We start from the raw sequence: 13,841 nt of genomic DNA, 5'->3' as shown, positions 1-13,841 counted from the left end.
TTGAAGAACTGTAACTGATTGAAAAATTAAGTTCTATGGATGATTTTGGTATCCAAATTCTCAGAAAAGTGAGCTCTATCCATTTGGCACACCAAAACGGTTATTCGTGAGAAAAAATGTAACAAGTCTGAAATATACTCAAAATACGGTCAAAGAGAAGTAACCGTGAAAATTACTTAGGGAGGGTTGAATTGTTTTGATTAGCGCCCTTTGATTGAAACCCAAAGAGGTTTTATAGATAGAACTAGAGGTATTAGCTGTGACGTCACGAGTGTCAAACTTATTGAGGGGCGCGCCGCCATTCCGGAGAGGAATAAAAGGCCAGTCTGTGTGCAGTAACACTTTTCAATCACGGATTAATGATACTCTGCGAAGTATTTTGATGTTGATTTGTTTTTCATGGGATATCGCTAAAATGTACTCATAGGGATTTTTGTGATTGTTCACCTTTAAATGAGCAAGATTATCTCCAAATAATGCAAATAGGGCCTTATACATAGTGTGACCATATAAGTGAGTAAAATTTAGAAAAAAAATGAATGAGACAGACTTGATGATCACTTGTTTAAAAAAATACTTATATTTATTTAAATCTCTTGGTATGCATCATTCAAACAGTACGTCTAGATTTAGCGTCGCTAACCACAACAAGGCGCTCGTATCGGCCCTCTGGAATCGGGAATGTGACTGAAAAGCTGCTAGAAGTTTCAGCTGCAACTCTAGCACCCAACCAGGCGTAACTACCCACCAATAAGACTGGCGTAATATTCTGTCTCATTTGCGGAACCGAAGCCAAACAGGTTGTGCAACAGCAGCAGCAGGGGTTCATAGAAGATGGGGTGCTGTGTAACCAAACACCTGTGCCAATCAAGGCCAATTTTAGAAAATATTGTGAATGTTTAAGATAAACATGCTATTTATCTAGATTTAGATCCAAATCTAGATTAAAATGTGGTCAGCATATCACTAGGCCTATTCGTGCCCGATATCAAACAGCGCTCTTCAGGTGTGTGCACATGATCCATACAACGAGTGATTTACAGTAGGCTATCCCAGCCAGCCTACGATTAATTGCTCATTTTGAGAATAATGAATCATTAAATAATTTACCCAGTCTTAATCCCCTTCATACTCTATGAAAACCTAGACTTTGCATCAGTTGAAGGAGAGTGTAGACTAGACATCATGAAATAAAAGCAATCCATTTTGCAAGAATGAAATCGTCGTTTTCGTTAACAAACTCAATTGCTCACTTTGTCTCCTTCCGCCCCTCCCCCATCCTACCCGGGGAAAATAAACAACACTTCTTATTAGGCTATATCTCTGTGCTCATTTGTAGCCCACATTTAAGAGCATATTTAGATCTAGATCTAGATTTCTATCTCACAATCGGTCAGCAGGTGCGGTATTATGTATCCATGTATGTTAGATCTAGATCTAATATCTAATCTCTATATGAGTAAACAACAACAGCAAAAAATAAGAAAACTGAAAAAAACAACTGGACTGAGCTTCAAACTCCATGAAGACCTATCTAGATTTAGATCTAGACCTGGACGTTGCGAGGGACGCGCAGCGTGACATCCTCTGTTTCTAATACTCTTTAAAAAATGGCGACAATGCGAGCTGAGTGGGCCCGCAAAACCATAGTAAGTTTTCATGGGTGACGTCACACTGCGACCTCTAGTACTATTACATATAACCTCTTTGTTGGCATCCATAGAGGTTATAAATAGTACTAGAGGTCTTAGCTGTGACGTCATGAGTGTTAAACTTGAGGGGCGCGCCGCCATTCCGGAGAGGATCTAGAAATCTAGATCTAGATCTAGATCTAGGCCTAGATCTATGTAAAATGAATTCTTCTAAAGAAAAGAGTTAAGATTTTAAACAAAAACACCCAAGCTATTATTCATAGTTTTGTAAAAATACGAAGCCACACTCTAGATCTAATATCTAGAAATCTAGATCTAGATCTAGAATCTCCGTAACAAGCGACCACTATGAGACAGAGCAGAATTAGGTCTAGGGGTAGGGGTAGATCTAGATCTAGGGGTAGGGTTAGGGGTAGTGTTAAGGGTAGGGTTAAGGTTAAGGTTAGGGTTAGGGTTTGGATCTAGATCTAGATATATCTAGATCTAGATTTCTAGATCTAGATCTAAATCTAGATATTCTAGAGATTAGATGAGAGAAAGTTGACAGCGATTTGCTTTCTAGATAGGCCTAACTAAGATCTAGATATCTAGATCTAGAATCTAGAAGTCTAGATTCTAGATCTATATACCTAAATCTAGGCCTACATTCTAGATCTAGATTAGATATAGAATCTAGATCTAGATCTATGACAGATATAGATCTAGATCTAGATCTAGATATCTAGATCTACTTTTCGTTGCTATGGAATGACAAAGCTGCTAAGGTACACAAATACGAAACGGCTAAAATATTAAGAAAACTCGCCAAAGCTCGTTTCTTTTCACCACTTAATTATGGGCTACCAACCTGTAGGTTTAGGCCAGTGGTAGGCTTAATATTTGCACTGTTTGAAGTAGAGCTCATCGATTGAAATCACTACCAAATGTCCAAATAATTCCACCTACTGTATTGTAGACATAGAAGAATCTAGAGTACATCCTGTGGTGCGATATACAGTAAGCGATCTTTTGTGGATATCTCTGGAAGTTACAGGTCGATCTTCATGATTTTTTCACCAGAAGTTAGAAAAACTTCCTCTCTCTAGCCTGCATCCAACAAAACGTGAGCCAAATTCAAATTTTGGCGCAAGGGATCTAAGAAAGAAGTTCAAAGTTTGAGCGCATTCAGGAAGCATGCCAGTTTGTCATTGTCACAGGCCTCCACTGTACGTACCCTGACTGCATGATGGAAGTTATCACTGACAACAATCTCAAAAAGAGTAAATTCATGATTAATTGTACGGATTGAATTTTATTTTTTAACTTTTTAAAACCAAAGAACATTCATCGTTGAAATTTTACAGAGTAATTTAAATTTGCTTTGATTTGCATTTAAAAAGGAAGAACTATTGAACAACACAAAGCTGAATTGGCTAGGCTAGGCCCCTATCTCTGCACCACCAATTTGAAGGTGGAGAATAAAAAACTTAACTTAGCTAGGCCTAGGTCTAGATCTAGAATCTAGATCTGCAGTGTTAAAGTGCTGTAATTATGAATATGACTGTCATCTATACTCAAATACTTAAGTGAAATTGTGAGGTACTGGACCCCATTCGAATCGGCTAATTTTGATTCACTCTAACGACTACCGCCCACATTCAAGTTGTATTTATGCCTAAATCTAGATATAAATCTAGACCTAATAAGTACAACTCCAAGAAAAAGCTAGATTCAGATCTAGCAACTTACTAATTTGCAGAATGGACTAGATCTAGAACTAGTGTAATGTTTAAAAAAAAAAGAGAGTAGACCCAGATCAGAAAGAAAAATGTAAAAAAAAAAAAAAAAAGTGGACGGAAAAGAGAAGGGAAACGGGCTTTTAAAAAATCCATACTCATATATGAATGATTTAGGATGAATCCTGCCAGTCGCGACGGCGTGCGAACTGCGAGCTGTTAGAAACCACACTAGATCTAGATCTATATCTAGATCTAGATCTAGAAACGAGATTTTCTAACGTTCTCTGTGTAGGTCGACTTGATAAGTTGGGAGAGTCAACAAACTATATTAACTCCTGAGGATGCCTTTAAACAGTTTTAAGGATGAAAAATACTGTTACATAAGGCTACAAATGTCAAAACTTTAGGCAAAATAAAACGACGAGCAGAACTAGGAGATGTCAACAAACGACCACGTGCAATGCCCCCGTGACCCGTGGGTGTTTACACAAAGGATGATGACATAAAAGATATGTGTACTCAATGCATAATGGCGGAGGTATTTACACAACAATTGATGATGTAAGTGTTTAAAAAAAGAATGATGACGTAATTTGTCCCAATTAAGGAACCTACACAAAGGATGATGACGTATAAGGAAGTGTGTAATCAATGAACAATGGCGGAGGTGTTTACACTAAAATCAATGACGTAAGCGCTTAAACAAAGAACGATGACGTAACCGGTCCAAATTAGGGGACTGAATTCATGTTTCTTACTGGCACATTAGTTATTTCATGGTTGTTTCCCTTTGACCGTAATCTTCGCTTATAGTTAATCTTTGCATTAAAATAATTACTGCGCCAACAAACCGAAATCACAAATTTCATAATTCTTTCGTTCTAAAGAAACATAACCCCGATTTAAAATCTTTGTTGACAATTGTTTGTCAGCTGAGTCAATTATGGCACCGAAAATTAATAAGATTGTCATTAATAGAAGAATTTTAACTGGGATGTAATAGATCTAGATCTAGATCTAGATCTAGATCTAGATCTATGTGTTTGATTTCATTGACTAGGGATGGAAGAAATGCAGACGTCAAAAAATGTCGAATAAGAAGTTACTTTCGATGCCGGCGAACTAGACATTTAGGTCTAGACTCTAGATTTAGATCTAGAGCTAGATCTAGATATAGATCTAAATATCTAGATCTATTAGTTCGAGCCATGGCCGGCCTCTGAAAAAAACTTAGCCTAATGATTGCTACAGGAAAGAATCTGAACCTGAAAATTGAAAGTATATAGATCTAGATCTAGATCTATTCGACTGACATTGAATTTTGGGAGATAGAAGAAACGGCAAACGTCAATCATGTCGATTAAGCAACCTGATCTTTGTCTTTGGAACTATTTCCTGATCGGTGCCGGTGAACAAGTGACAGATAGAACTAGATCTCGATCTAAATCTGCAATCTCTAGGTCTTCTAGATATATCGAAGACTAGATCCACAAACCATGTAAAGATCTAGATTCCAGGCCAACCTGATCTCGATCTAAATCTGCAATCTCTAGGTCTTCTAGATATATCTAGACTAGATCCACAAACCAGGTAAAGATCTAGATTCCAGGCCAACTAGATCTAGATCTAATACACATCGTCCCGTGAAGCTGAATCTATTTATATTCTTGCTATTTATCTTGTAGGCCTGTAGTCTACAGTGATGCTTGTTTTCATTTTTCATACCGTGCATGTTTACCATAGCAACAACTAGAATCTAGTTGTCAAGGCCCAGACAAGGATCATGCTTAATTAATCTCACTATCTTCACCTGCACTGAGATGGTAGGATTGAAGCCGTAACTTATCTTCATGTAGGTCTAGATAGTGAATAATGTTAGAATCTAGATCTAGATCTATTATAAGTAGATCTATGGAGAATTAAATCGTTAACCTTTTGCCACAAAGTCCGCCCTTTTATTCTTGCTATTTTTAATGATAATGGGCAATCCCCCAAGCCCTTGATTTGGAATTAAGATGAGCCTTATGCTGCACGTAATGATAACTTGTGAAAATTCACATGTGTGGAGATACATTAATAAAGATTCTTAAACTATAATGAATTGTATTGTGTAAAGAATACTGATTGCTTTTTAGATCCAAATTTGGGTCTGAATTCATCATCAGTTTCATTGTCTGCCCCCCCCCCCCCTGAAAATTAACTTTTAGAGAAACCTAGGTCCACGATTATCATCATACTCAACTCGAGAAACTTGTACCCCCCCCCTTTCCAAATCATCAGCCAGACTATTAGCTCCATCAAAGTCTAAAATTGTAACTTTACATTACTGTGTTCTCTTTTAGGCCTTATATTATGCCCCTGTCACTTCCCTGTATGTATGTATATCAAATCAAGCCACACAACTTCCACCCCTCAAAATGTCCAAAAGACAAGAGAAAAGAGTTATAATATAGAGCTGCCTTATTTCCACCAAACAAAGACCAAAAAAAAAAGAGTTTAGGGCCTACCTCTTACTTACTTGTATTCCGAAAATATCATGGCTTTATTCAAATAAATAACAGGAAATCTTGAAGTACACATCCCCCTGCGACTGCTAAGGGTAGATTATAATAAAAACATTTTATACAGCTATCTATCTATTCTAATATTTCAATTTTATTTTTGCATATGTTGATTTGCTATGATTTATTTCTGACATCCACAGTTACTTGTCCTAAGATAGATCTATCCCTTAACCCGACGCCTATTATAAATCCAAATTGTTTGCTAAAGTTTATTTGCCATCATTTTTATCGTCTCCAGTTACTTTTCCAGTGATGTTCTTATGTCATGTCCTAAGCCTATACAAGTATAGGCCTACCCAAAGTGTTTGTTAAAGTTTACTTGCAAATCATTTCTGTCGTATTCAGTTACTTGTCAAGTGACGTTCTTATGTCGACATTATGTGCCATTATAAACCCAAGTTGTTTGCTAAAATTTATTTGCCATCATTTCTATCGTCCTCAATTCCTTGTCCAAAGATGATCCTAGCACTGGCCCGTGCACCTTCACCGGCCACATTTCCAGTCGCTGACACAATTGGAGCCTCGCTGTCAGAAATGGGAGGACCAGAGACAGTTTCCAACAGTTCACAAGACTTTTTCAACTTTTTTCCTGCTGTTTTTCACCGTCATGGACCTTGTTAAACAAGGTGTAATTTTATAAATACTAAAGTTGTCGAGCTGCCTGGGCCAATTGGTGGAGGACAAGCACGATGTGGATGTTGCTGGATTTTTAATAATAATAATAATAATGGCATTTATATAGCGCATATCCACGCTCAAGAGCATGCTCTATCTATCTATCCATCCATCCCTCCATCTATCTATCTATCTATCTGTCTGTCTATCTCTCTCTCTCTCTCTCTCTCTCTCTCTCTCTCTCTCTATATATATATATATATATATATATTTATAAATATATCAATGTTTTAAGCTAGAACTGTACCCAGTGTGTGGAGGTTGAGGAAATGATGTAGACTAATACATGTACATACCTACGTACTAAGGTAAACTTGTACCACACTGTACATGGACTGTCAATCTGAAAATGTTTTCTTCCAAGCTGATGTATCATTGTGTAGGGCTACTTTATTTTGTAAATTTTTGTGAATTATTTGGTTTTTCTTGTAATTTGAATAGATTTCAAGACATGACTTTACAAAGCTGTGTGTTGTGTTTGGGAAATGGCTTTTTGTTTGTCAACAATTTTTTTTTAGTTGAGAGTTTTTAAAAAAGTTTTTCTTTATTTCTCTCCTTCACTGTGCGTGCAGGCACACATGTTTGTAAATTGTGTGTGTGTGTTTATGTATGTATGTACATATATACATACATTGTATGCCTGCCTGGCTGCCTGTATATCTATCTATCTATCTATCTATATATTTCTCAGCCAGAGTTGACTCTGATATTGACAGGCAGGATCGAGGCAGCCCGCCTACCATGTTTGATGCGAGCATAAGACATCTACACTACCGACAAAAGACAGCTACTTGTGAGTGTCTAACCCCCCCCCAAAAAAAAGAAAAAACAAAACAAACAACAAGTATTACTATTACTACCTCTGAATGGCCGGACCGGTATAGGTCCCCCCCCCCCTTTCAACACAGATAATGAAAGCAGAATTTATATGAGCATGAGTTTTAGAAAGAGTTTTCCGCCGCAATCAAGTGCCGAAAATTAGAGATGTTTCTAGAGAGTAGCAGTGGCATACAAACAACAGAAGAAGAAGAGAAGATAAGGACAATAGATGTTTGATAAGAAAGAAGGAGCAAACCACACCAGAGCACCCAGCAACCACCCAAAGAGAAGATAAGGACAATAGATGTTTGTTGTTGTTGTTAGCTATCCAGTAGCATCTGAGCGTTAACTCTTCTGCATGATGCCATTCGGTAATAGTTGCATGTTTGTTCTAATTGTTTTCTTGAGGAGTAGAGGCAATTAGATGTGTGGGGTAGCTTGGGAAAACATCCCCTTAAATCAGTTAGTTTTCTATAGAAGAACAGATGATGTTCCACTGTCTCTGAGGGGTAGTCACATAGTGGGCAGGCAGCAGACTGCTTTACTCCAATTCGGTTGAGATGTTGGTTGAGGGGTACATGTTGTGTTCTAAGTTGGAAGATTATGGATTGATCTCCCCTCCTCAACTCATTGATTGGTTCTTTGACCAGTGGTTTATTCATGTGGCCATACATCCTCCTTCCTGTCGTACCTGTGGCCCAATCATTCATCCACTCTTCCTTGAGGTTTGACTTGATCATTTGGCAGCAGGTGGTGTAATTCGTAGGAATTTCAGGCTGAGGGAGGCTAGCTCCTTTCTTTGCCAGAGCATCAGCTCTTTCATTTCCCGGTATCCCAGTGTGGGCAGGAATCCATTGAAGGACTACTCTGACGGCAACCACCCAAAGAGAAGATAAGGATGATAGATGTTTGATAAGAAAGAAAGAGCAAACCACACAGGAGAACACACCAACCACCCTCGTACATACACACGGAAACACATACATGTAGGCTACCAACAAAATGAAGTCAAAACAAAACAGAAAGTCAAGTTGTAAAGTTTATTGTTCCGATGCTAAGCTTGTCACTCAAAGCTTAAACTTTTATGCTCACACAAGTTAGAAATCTTGCTCAGTGTCTTCCCTTGTCATACCTCGGTGACATACACACACAGTTGACTCACGCACAGGAACCATTCTCTGAACCTGAAAAACAACAATAACAAAAGTAGTCCTAAATTCAATAAGGGTGTTACAGGGCTGGGATTTTACCAAATTTCATTTGCAAACAAAAATATGTGTCACGGCATAGTGGAATCAGGCCCTTGTCAATTTTTGGGCATATGGAGTTGTTGTATTGTTTTAAAGTTTGTCTATTTTTATCTCGCATTTCGTGAAAAAAACCCCCATTTATCTAGAATAGATTGAGATATTTGCGATTAAAGGAGGTGGGGGTTGCCTTGTATCAGGGGCAAAATTAGAGAGAAATTGACCACCAAAGTTTGATGACTTACAAAGCTGTAGTGTCCGTGGAAAATACAAATTTACATTTTTAGCCTTTAATCAACATTTTCCAGTAAAATTCACAAACAAATGTGGTTTTAAATGGACTGAAAAGGAGTTGAGACTAAAAAATAAAAATCGACAAGAATTGCCCAAGGAGAGGAAAAAATGCCAGTTTCTTTGATTTCATTATTTTGACGAGCATCTGATTTCACCACGATGGCTCACATATCTTTAAAAAACGCAGTTAACATGGGGTTAAACAGAAGACAAACGCTGAGAATACTGGCTCTCCTTAACCTCTTTTAGTAAATAAAACCGAAATATGAGTGACCGCCTTGGACAATTTGAGCTGCATTTGTTGTCAAACTGAGGAGAGCCCACATGTTGTTTAGGAGGGAAGGAGGAATAAAATGATGACCAACATGGGACTCTTGCTAGTCAGAGAACCTTACAAAATGTAAAGATTTTCTCCTCCTCTCTGAAAGTCCTTCATTTTGACTCATGGTCTTAACTCATTGCGTGCTACTGACAAGAATACTGGAGAAACCTGGGCACTGCCCACATACTAGTGACAAGTATTCTCACATTCTGCCTCGCTATCTTTATATAGAAAGAATTACTCTATCTAAACTATTCCAAGTTATTTGAACTAATTGTGATGCATCATGGGAAATTTTATAGGAGGCATTTTTACTGCACAAACAGCCACTGAGCCCGTTAGTTTTCATTGATTTTCCAGGGTAGACTTAATTTTATGTTGCCATAACAAAATTGCCCAGTATATGAGGGGAGTTCACTGCTGAAGCACTCAGCATACAAAGAGATAATGAGTCTAGTGCCACCAGAGGGGACACAGCACCATGGCCCCAGGGTGGATTATTTCACGCCTGCACAGCTGGTCGGAAAACTTTGGTTTAAAAAAGTGAATAATAAAGCAACGGAATGTCTAAACGTGACAATGGTTTTTGTGCTCTTGTGTACAAGGACGTTAGAGGAATTCACTACTTCAGGCTGTGTAAATTTTGACTTCAGCTTCAAGGATAATGATACAGCAAAGTCTGCTTTTTTAAGCCAAACAAACAATCTGAAAACAGTCGTAAACCAACATAAAATAAAATCTCTTATTTGTTTTTGCTTATTCAAGCAACTTCAGTGAAAAAAGTACAAGCAAACTGATATAGCAGCAGTCCAACCAATTCATTCTGGAGCATTACCGGTACCTTCGCTGATGTCCATGCATCTCACTGAGAAAGACATTTTACAGTGGTGTATTATAAAAGAAAAATAAGAAAAGATAATACTAATAATTTACTGTGCCAGTTGGAAATTTTTGGGGGCTTTTTAGGAATGTTAAAACACATAGATATTAAAAAAATCTTAATTGGATTTATAGAAGGAACAGAGGCGCATAAAAGTAAATATAGTCCACAAGGGATGAGTTGATGTCGTTGGGAAAGTGAAAAACAGATCAACTTATAGGACGTTCAACTTAACCCTTGGGAACTGTAAAGAAGAAGAGGTGCTCGGACCCAAGAAAAAGATCAACTCAATCCAAGATCAAATCGAGCCCGGTCGACTGTAGAATTTACCAAAAAAAAGTAACAAAAATAATGTACCGTTCACTCTGATCCTCACTCAATGCTCAGTTTCATGACAGTGGTTCTGCGCTCGCTGCAGCCATTTCTCTGGCAAAGAAGACACCAACAGCAAACAGGGAAACACTTTTCACCAGCTGCCTGTGAACCGAAACAATACAAAATTATGATCATAAGGCAACGGTAAATAGAGCTACAGCTGAACCTGCCCTAATGGCCACCTGTCTAAGACAACCACTTTTAACTTTTCTCCTCAACAATGGGTGGCCTTTTTCAACAGTTTTTGGCTGCATTTATTGTGATGTTTGCAAAAAAGAAGAAAGGGTACGCTTAAGATTTAAGAATAACCTACAGAGAGAATCTCGTCAAATGGGCAAGAGGAAAAGAGCGAGAAGGTGTGGGTTTTGTGAGAGCATGTGAGCAGAAGAGTCAGTGGCGCACCATGACCGCTCCGCTGATGGCTGTTTCAGACCCTGCACTTGACGAAGAAGAAGAATCTGATGACCGATATTTACACACTAGTGTAGGGCCAATATTTTAGCCTTTCACGTCTCCAAAACTTTACCAGTTTTGGGGGCGACTTTCTGGCCAATTGGTTGTGCACGGGTAGCAGTTTTTCCCCGTGCACTGATGAGTACAAACAAGATCGACTGGAGACTAAAGTAAAAACTCAACGTGAGAAGAGAGAGCGTCAGTCTTAACAGTAACAGAGACAACACACAGCAGTCGCCGGGCGCCCGGGGATCCACGAGATCTATGCCGTAGGAAGTGAAAGGTAACATAAGATAAATACTACACTAGAATCTATATTCTAAAATTGATGGTGTTTCAGAAATTTAGCTTTTTTAGTTTTAGTAAGAGATTTGAGTTTTACAGCACTTGCAACACAAATAAGTTATATAATTGCTGAAGATTAGAGGTGTTTCAAGGAAAGGTAGGACAGCTAAGGATAATAGACGTTTAATAGGAGAGAAGACGTAAGCCACAACAAAGCATCTGCTCACCATCCGCTACAGTGATGTAAATGGTGGTGTGTTTTGTGGGTTTAATAACCAAGAGAAGTGGTACAACACACAAACATCTACTCTGATGTGTACAGATTAATGACATCTTTGTGAACTACATTTTTTTGGTTACTATGGACGCTGACTGTCAGGGTCAAGCTGGAAAGAGAGGGATACAATTATATCACAGTATATAATTATATAAAAGTTCCTGTTTCGGAGTTGATTATTGAACTTATTCTGCATGCAATGGCAAAAAACATTTTTTAACCACAGTACCAAAACTCCAGTATTTCATAAACCCACATACAAAATAGCACCCCCGCCCCCAAACAAAAAACCCCCAACATTAGAATGTATATCTGTTGACACAGAAAAAGAAGCATTTAGCCGAGCCACTTCAAAGAACCCACTAACCAGCGACACTTCTTACAGGAATGCAACCACAGTATTTCTAAAGAGAAGCTCTGTGCTCTCTCTAATATATATATATATATATATATATATATATACGATTTATGTAGATTCCAGGAGAAATCTAAAGAGAAATGTAGTAACTTAAGAAACTCACCATCTGAAAGGGTCATTCCACAGGCTCTTCACAAAGTTTACAGTTCCTCCTTCATTCTCCGCCATTGTCAGTCAAGTTAGGAAATCTGTGAAAGATACAGAATGCTTTTAGAATGACAGGGTTCTAATCCGCCGATGTCGCCCATAGTTTTGAGAATAGTAATACTCAGAATAGGATTCAAAGATTCCCTCTCTTACACTTAAAATGTTTCATCATACCTTATTTATTTTTTGGCACGTTAAGTGCCAAACTTGAAAAAAAAAATTCAGGTGTGAGATTGACACTAAGGTGAAGTTGGAAACCAGACATTCTAAGAACAAGCTAGTATGTACTGATCATTTAAAAAACAGACCAAAGGCAGTGGGGTAAGCATATATTGTCACCACTACATTAAATAATTAATTACTTAAAAAGACTTTTGATAATCATTTCTTCTACAGTCTAGCATGACATATCGGCATGACATGGAAATGTTCCATTATAAATGAATTTCATAATGCAGGCTACACTACTACATGTTTTTATCACATTTATAAGAAAAAATAAAAGACCTGAAAATCTGTTCGCTATGGGCTTGAAAATTGCATTTTACTCTAAAGAGGCAGATAATTCCCTTATAACGAAGTGACTATTTCTCAGAACGCTCTGGAAAATAAAGTTAACCTCTATTTATCCGAACGGTTTTCGTTCTCAAGATTTTTTGGTTATTTGAGATTATTTCAGCATCATCTTTCATTCTGCCATTCTGCAAGGACTGGGAGGAAGTATTTAAAAAAAATCGAATTCAATTTCTAGAGCTAGAATCTAGATCTAGATCTAGAGATTTTTAAAAAGAATGTCTGAATATTCAGATATTTCAATTGTGGTTAGGGCAACGTTCCCAGAATATATTTCATTTGAAAATGCCTTCAAATAAAAGTACTGCAAGAAAACTTGACAAGACTGCTCGACTTTGACAGTAACCTAGATCTAGATCTATTTTGCATTTAGTCACCTCTAAAGTCTAAGCAAAAACTCTGAAACTAAAATTATAATTCTTCATGTATGTAATGTAAGCAAAAAAAATCCCTTCATGACACCCGTTCACACCTTATACACACACACACGGGCCACTCCATTCGTAAATAACCAACAAATCTCGAGAATGTAAACCGTGCGGAGAAATAGAGTTAAATTTTCCAGAGTGTGTTCGGAGAAATAGAGCCGGCCAATTTTATTTATAATCAGAGCATGGCATAGAGGCCCTATAACTATAATGTTTCCCTTGATCACCAAATTTTACATTTCAGGCTCAATAGAGATCTAGATCTAGAATCTAGATCTAGATCTATATCGAATAATACAGAAAACTAAGTTGTCAAAGTAAAGTAAAGTAGAAGATGACGAAGATGAAGAATGATGGCAAAGCCGGATGATTGGCAATGGCCATGGTGCGAATCATGGTCATGGACCAAGGACGAACGTGTACTTTACTGTGAACATAAGGACAAATAAATCTACTTCTCAAGTGTTGGGACAATTTTCTCAATCATTTATGACAATTATCAAAACTTGTACAGTTCAGATCAGGGTGTAAAAGCAGACGACAGAGTAGTCTTTCTAGTTCTTGGTACCCTCGACAAACCTCGTTGTGTCCAACAACAAAATGAATGCAAAGAACGGAAGTAACTCGACAATAACGAAACTAGCTAGGGCTTGTCTCCGTACACATGATTGTACACAGGCTCACTTTGTGACTAATGACGCTGAGTGGCAAAGG

The 13,841-nt window shown here is 37.8% G+C and overlaps 1 long non-coding RNA gene across 4 annotated transcripts; it reads right to left on the bottom strand.

The window, feature by feature from the left end:
- Positions 1–8,449: 8,449 nt before the first annotated feature.
- On the bottom strand, positions 8,450–13,786 carry LOC101857524. Of its 4 annotated transcripts, none has more exons than XR_221089.3 (4): positions 13,707–13,786; positions 12,083–12,167; positions 10,529–10,648; positions 8,450–8,612 (listed from the first exon to the last, which is right to left on the bottom strand). It is a non-coding gene; the product is annotated as an uncharacterized LOC101857524 (long non-coding RNA). The 4 variants fall into 4 exon arrangements; XR_001185357.2 differs by having other exon boundaries at positions 13,696–13,739; XR_001185358.1 differs by lacking the exon at positions 13,707–13,786 and adding an exon at positions 13,640–13,658.
- Positions 13,787–13,841: the final 55 nt, after the last annotated feature.

The sequence above is a fragment of the Aplysia californica genome, unplaced genomic scaffold, assembly GCF_000002075.1.
Source record: "Aplysia californica isolate F4 #8 unplaced genomic scaffold, AplCal3.0 scaffold00946, whole genome shotgun sequence".
Classification (NCBI taxonomy): domain Eukaryota; kingdom Metazoa; phylum Mollusca; class Gastropoda; order Aplysiida; family Aplysiidae; genus Aplysia; species Aplysia californica.
Note: the sequence above shows the minus strand (reverse complement) of the source record. Positions and strands in the feature narration are given on the sequence as shown.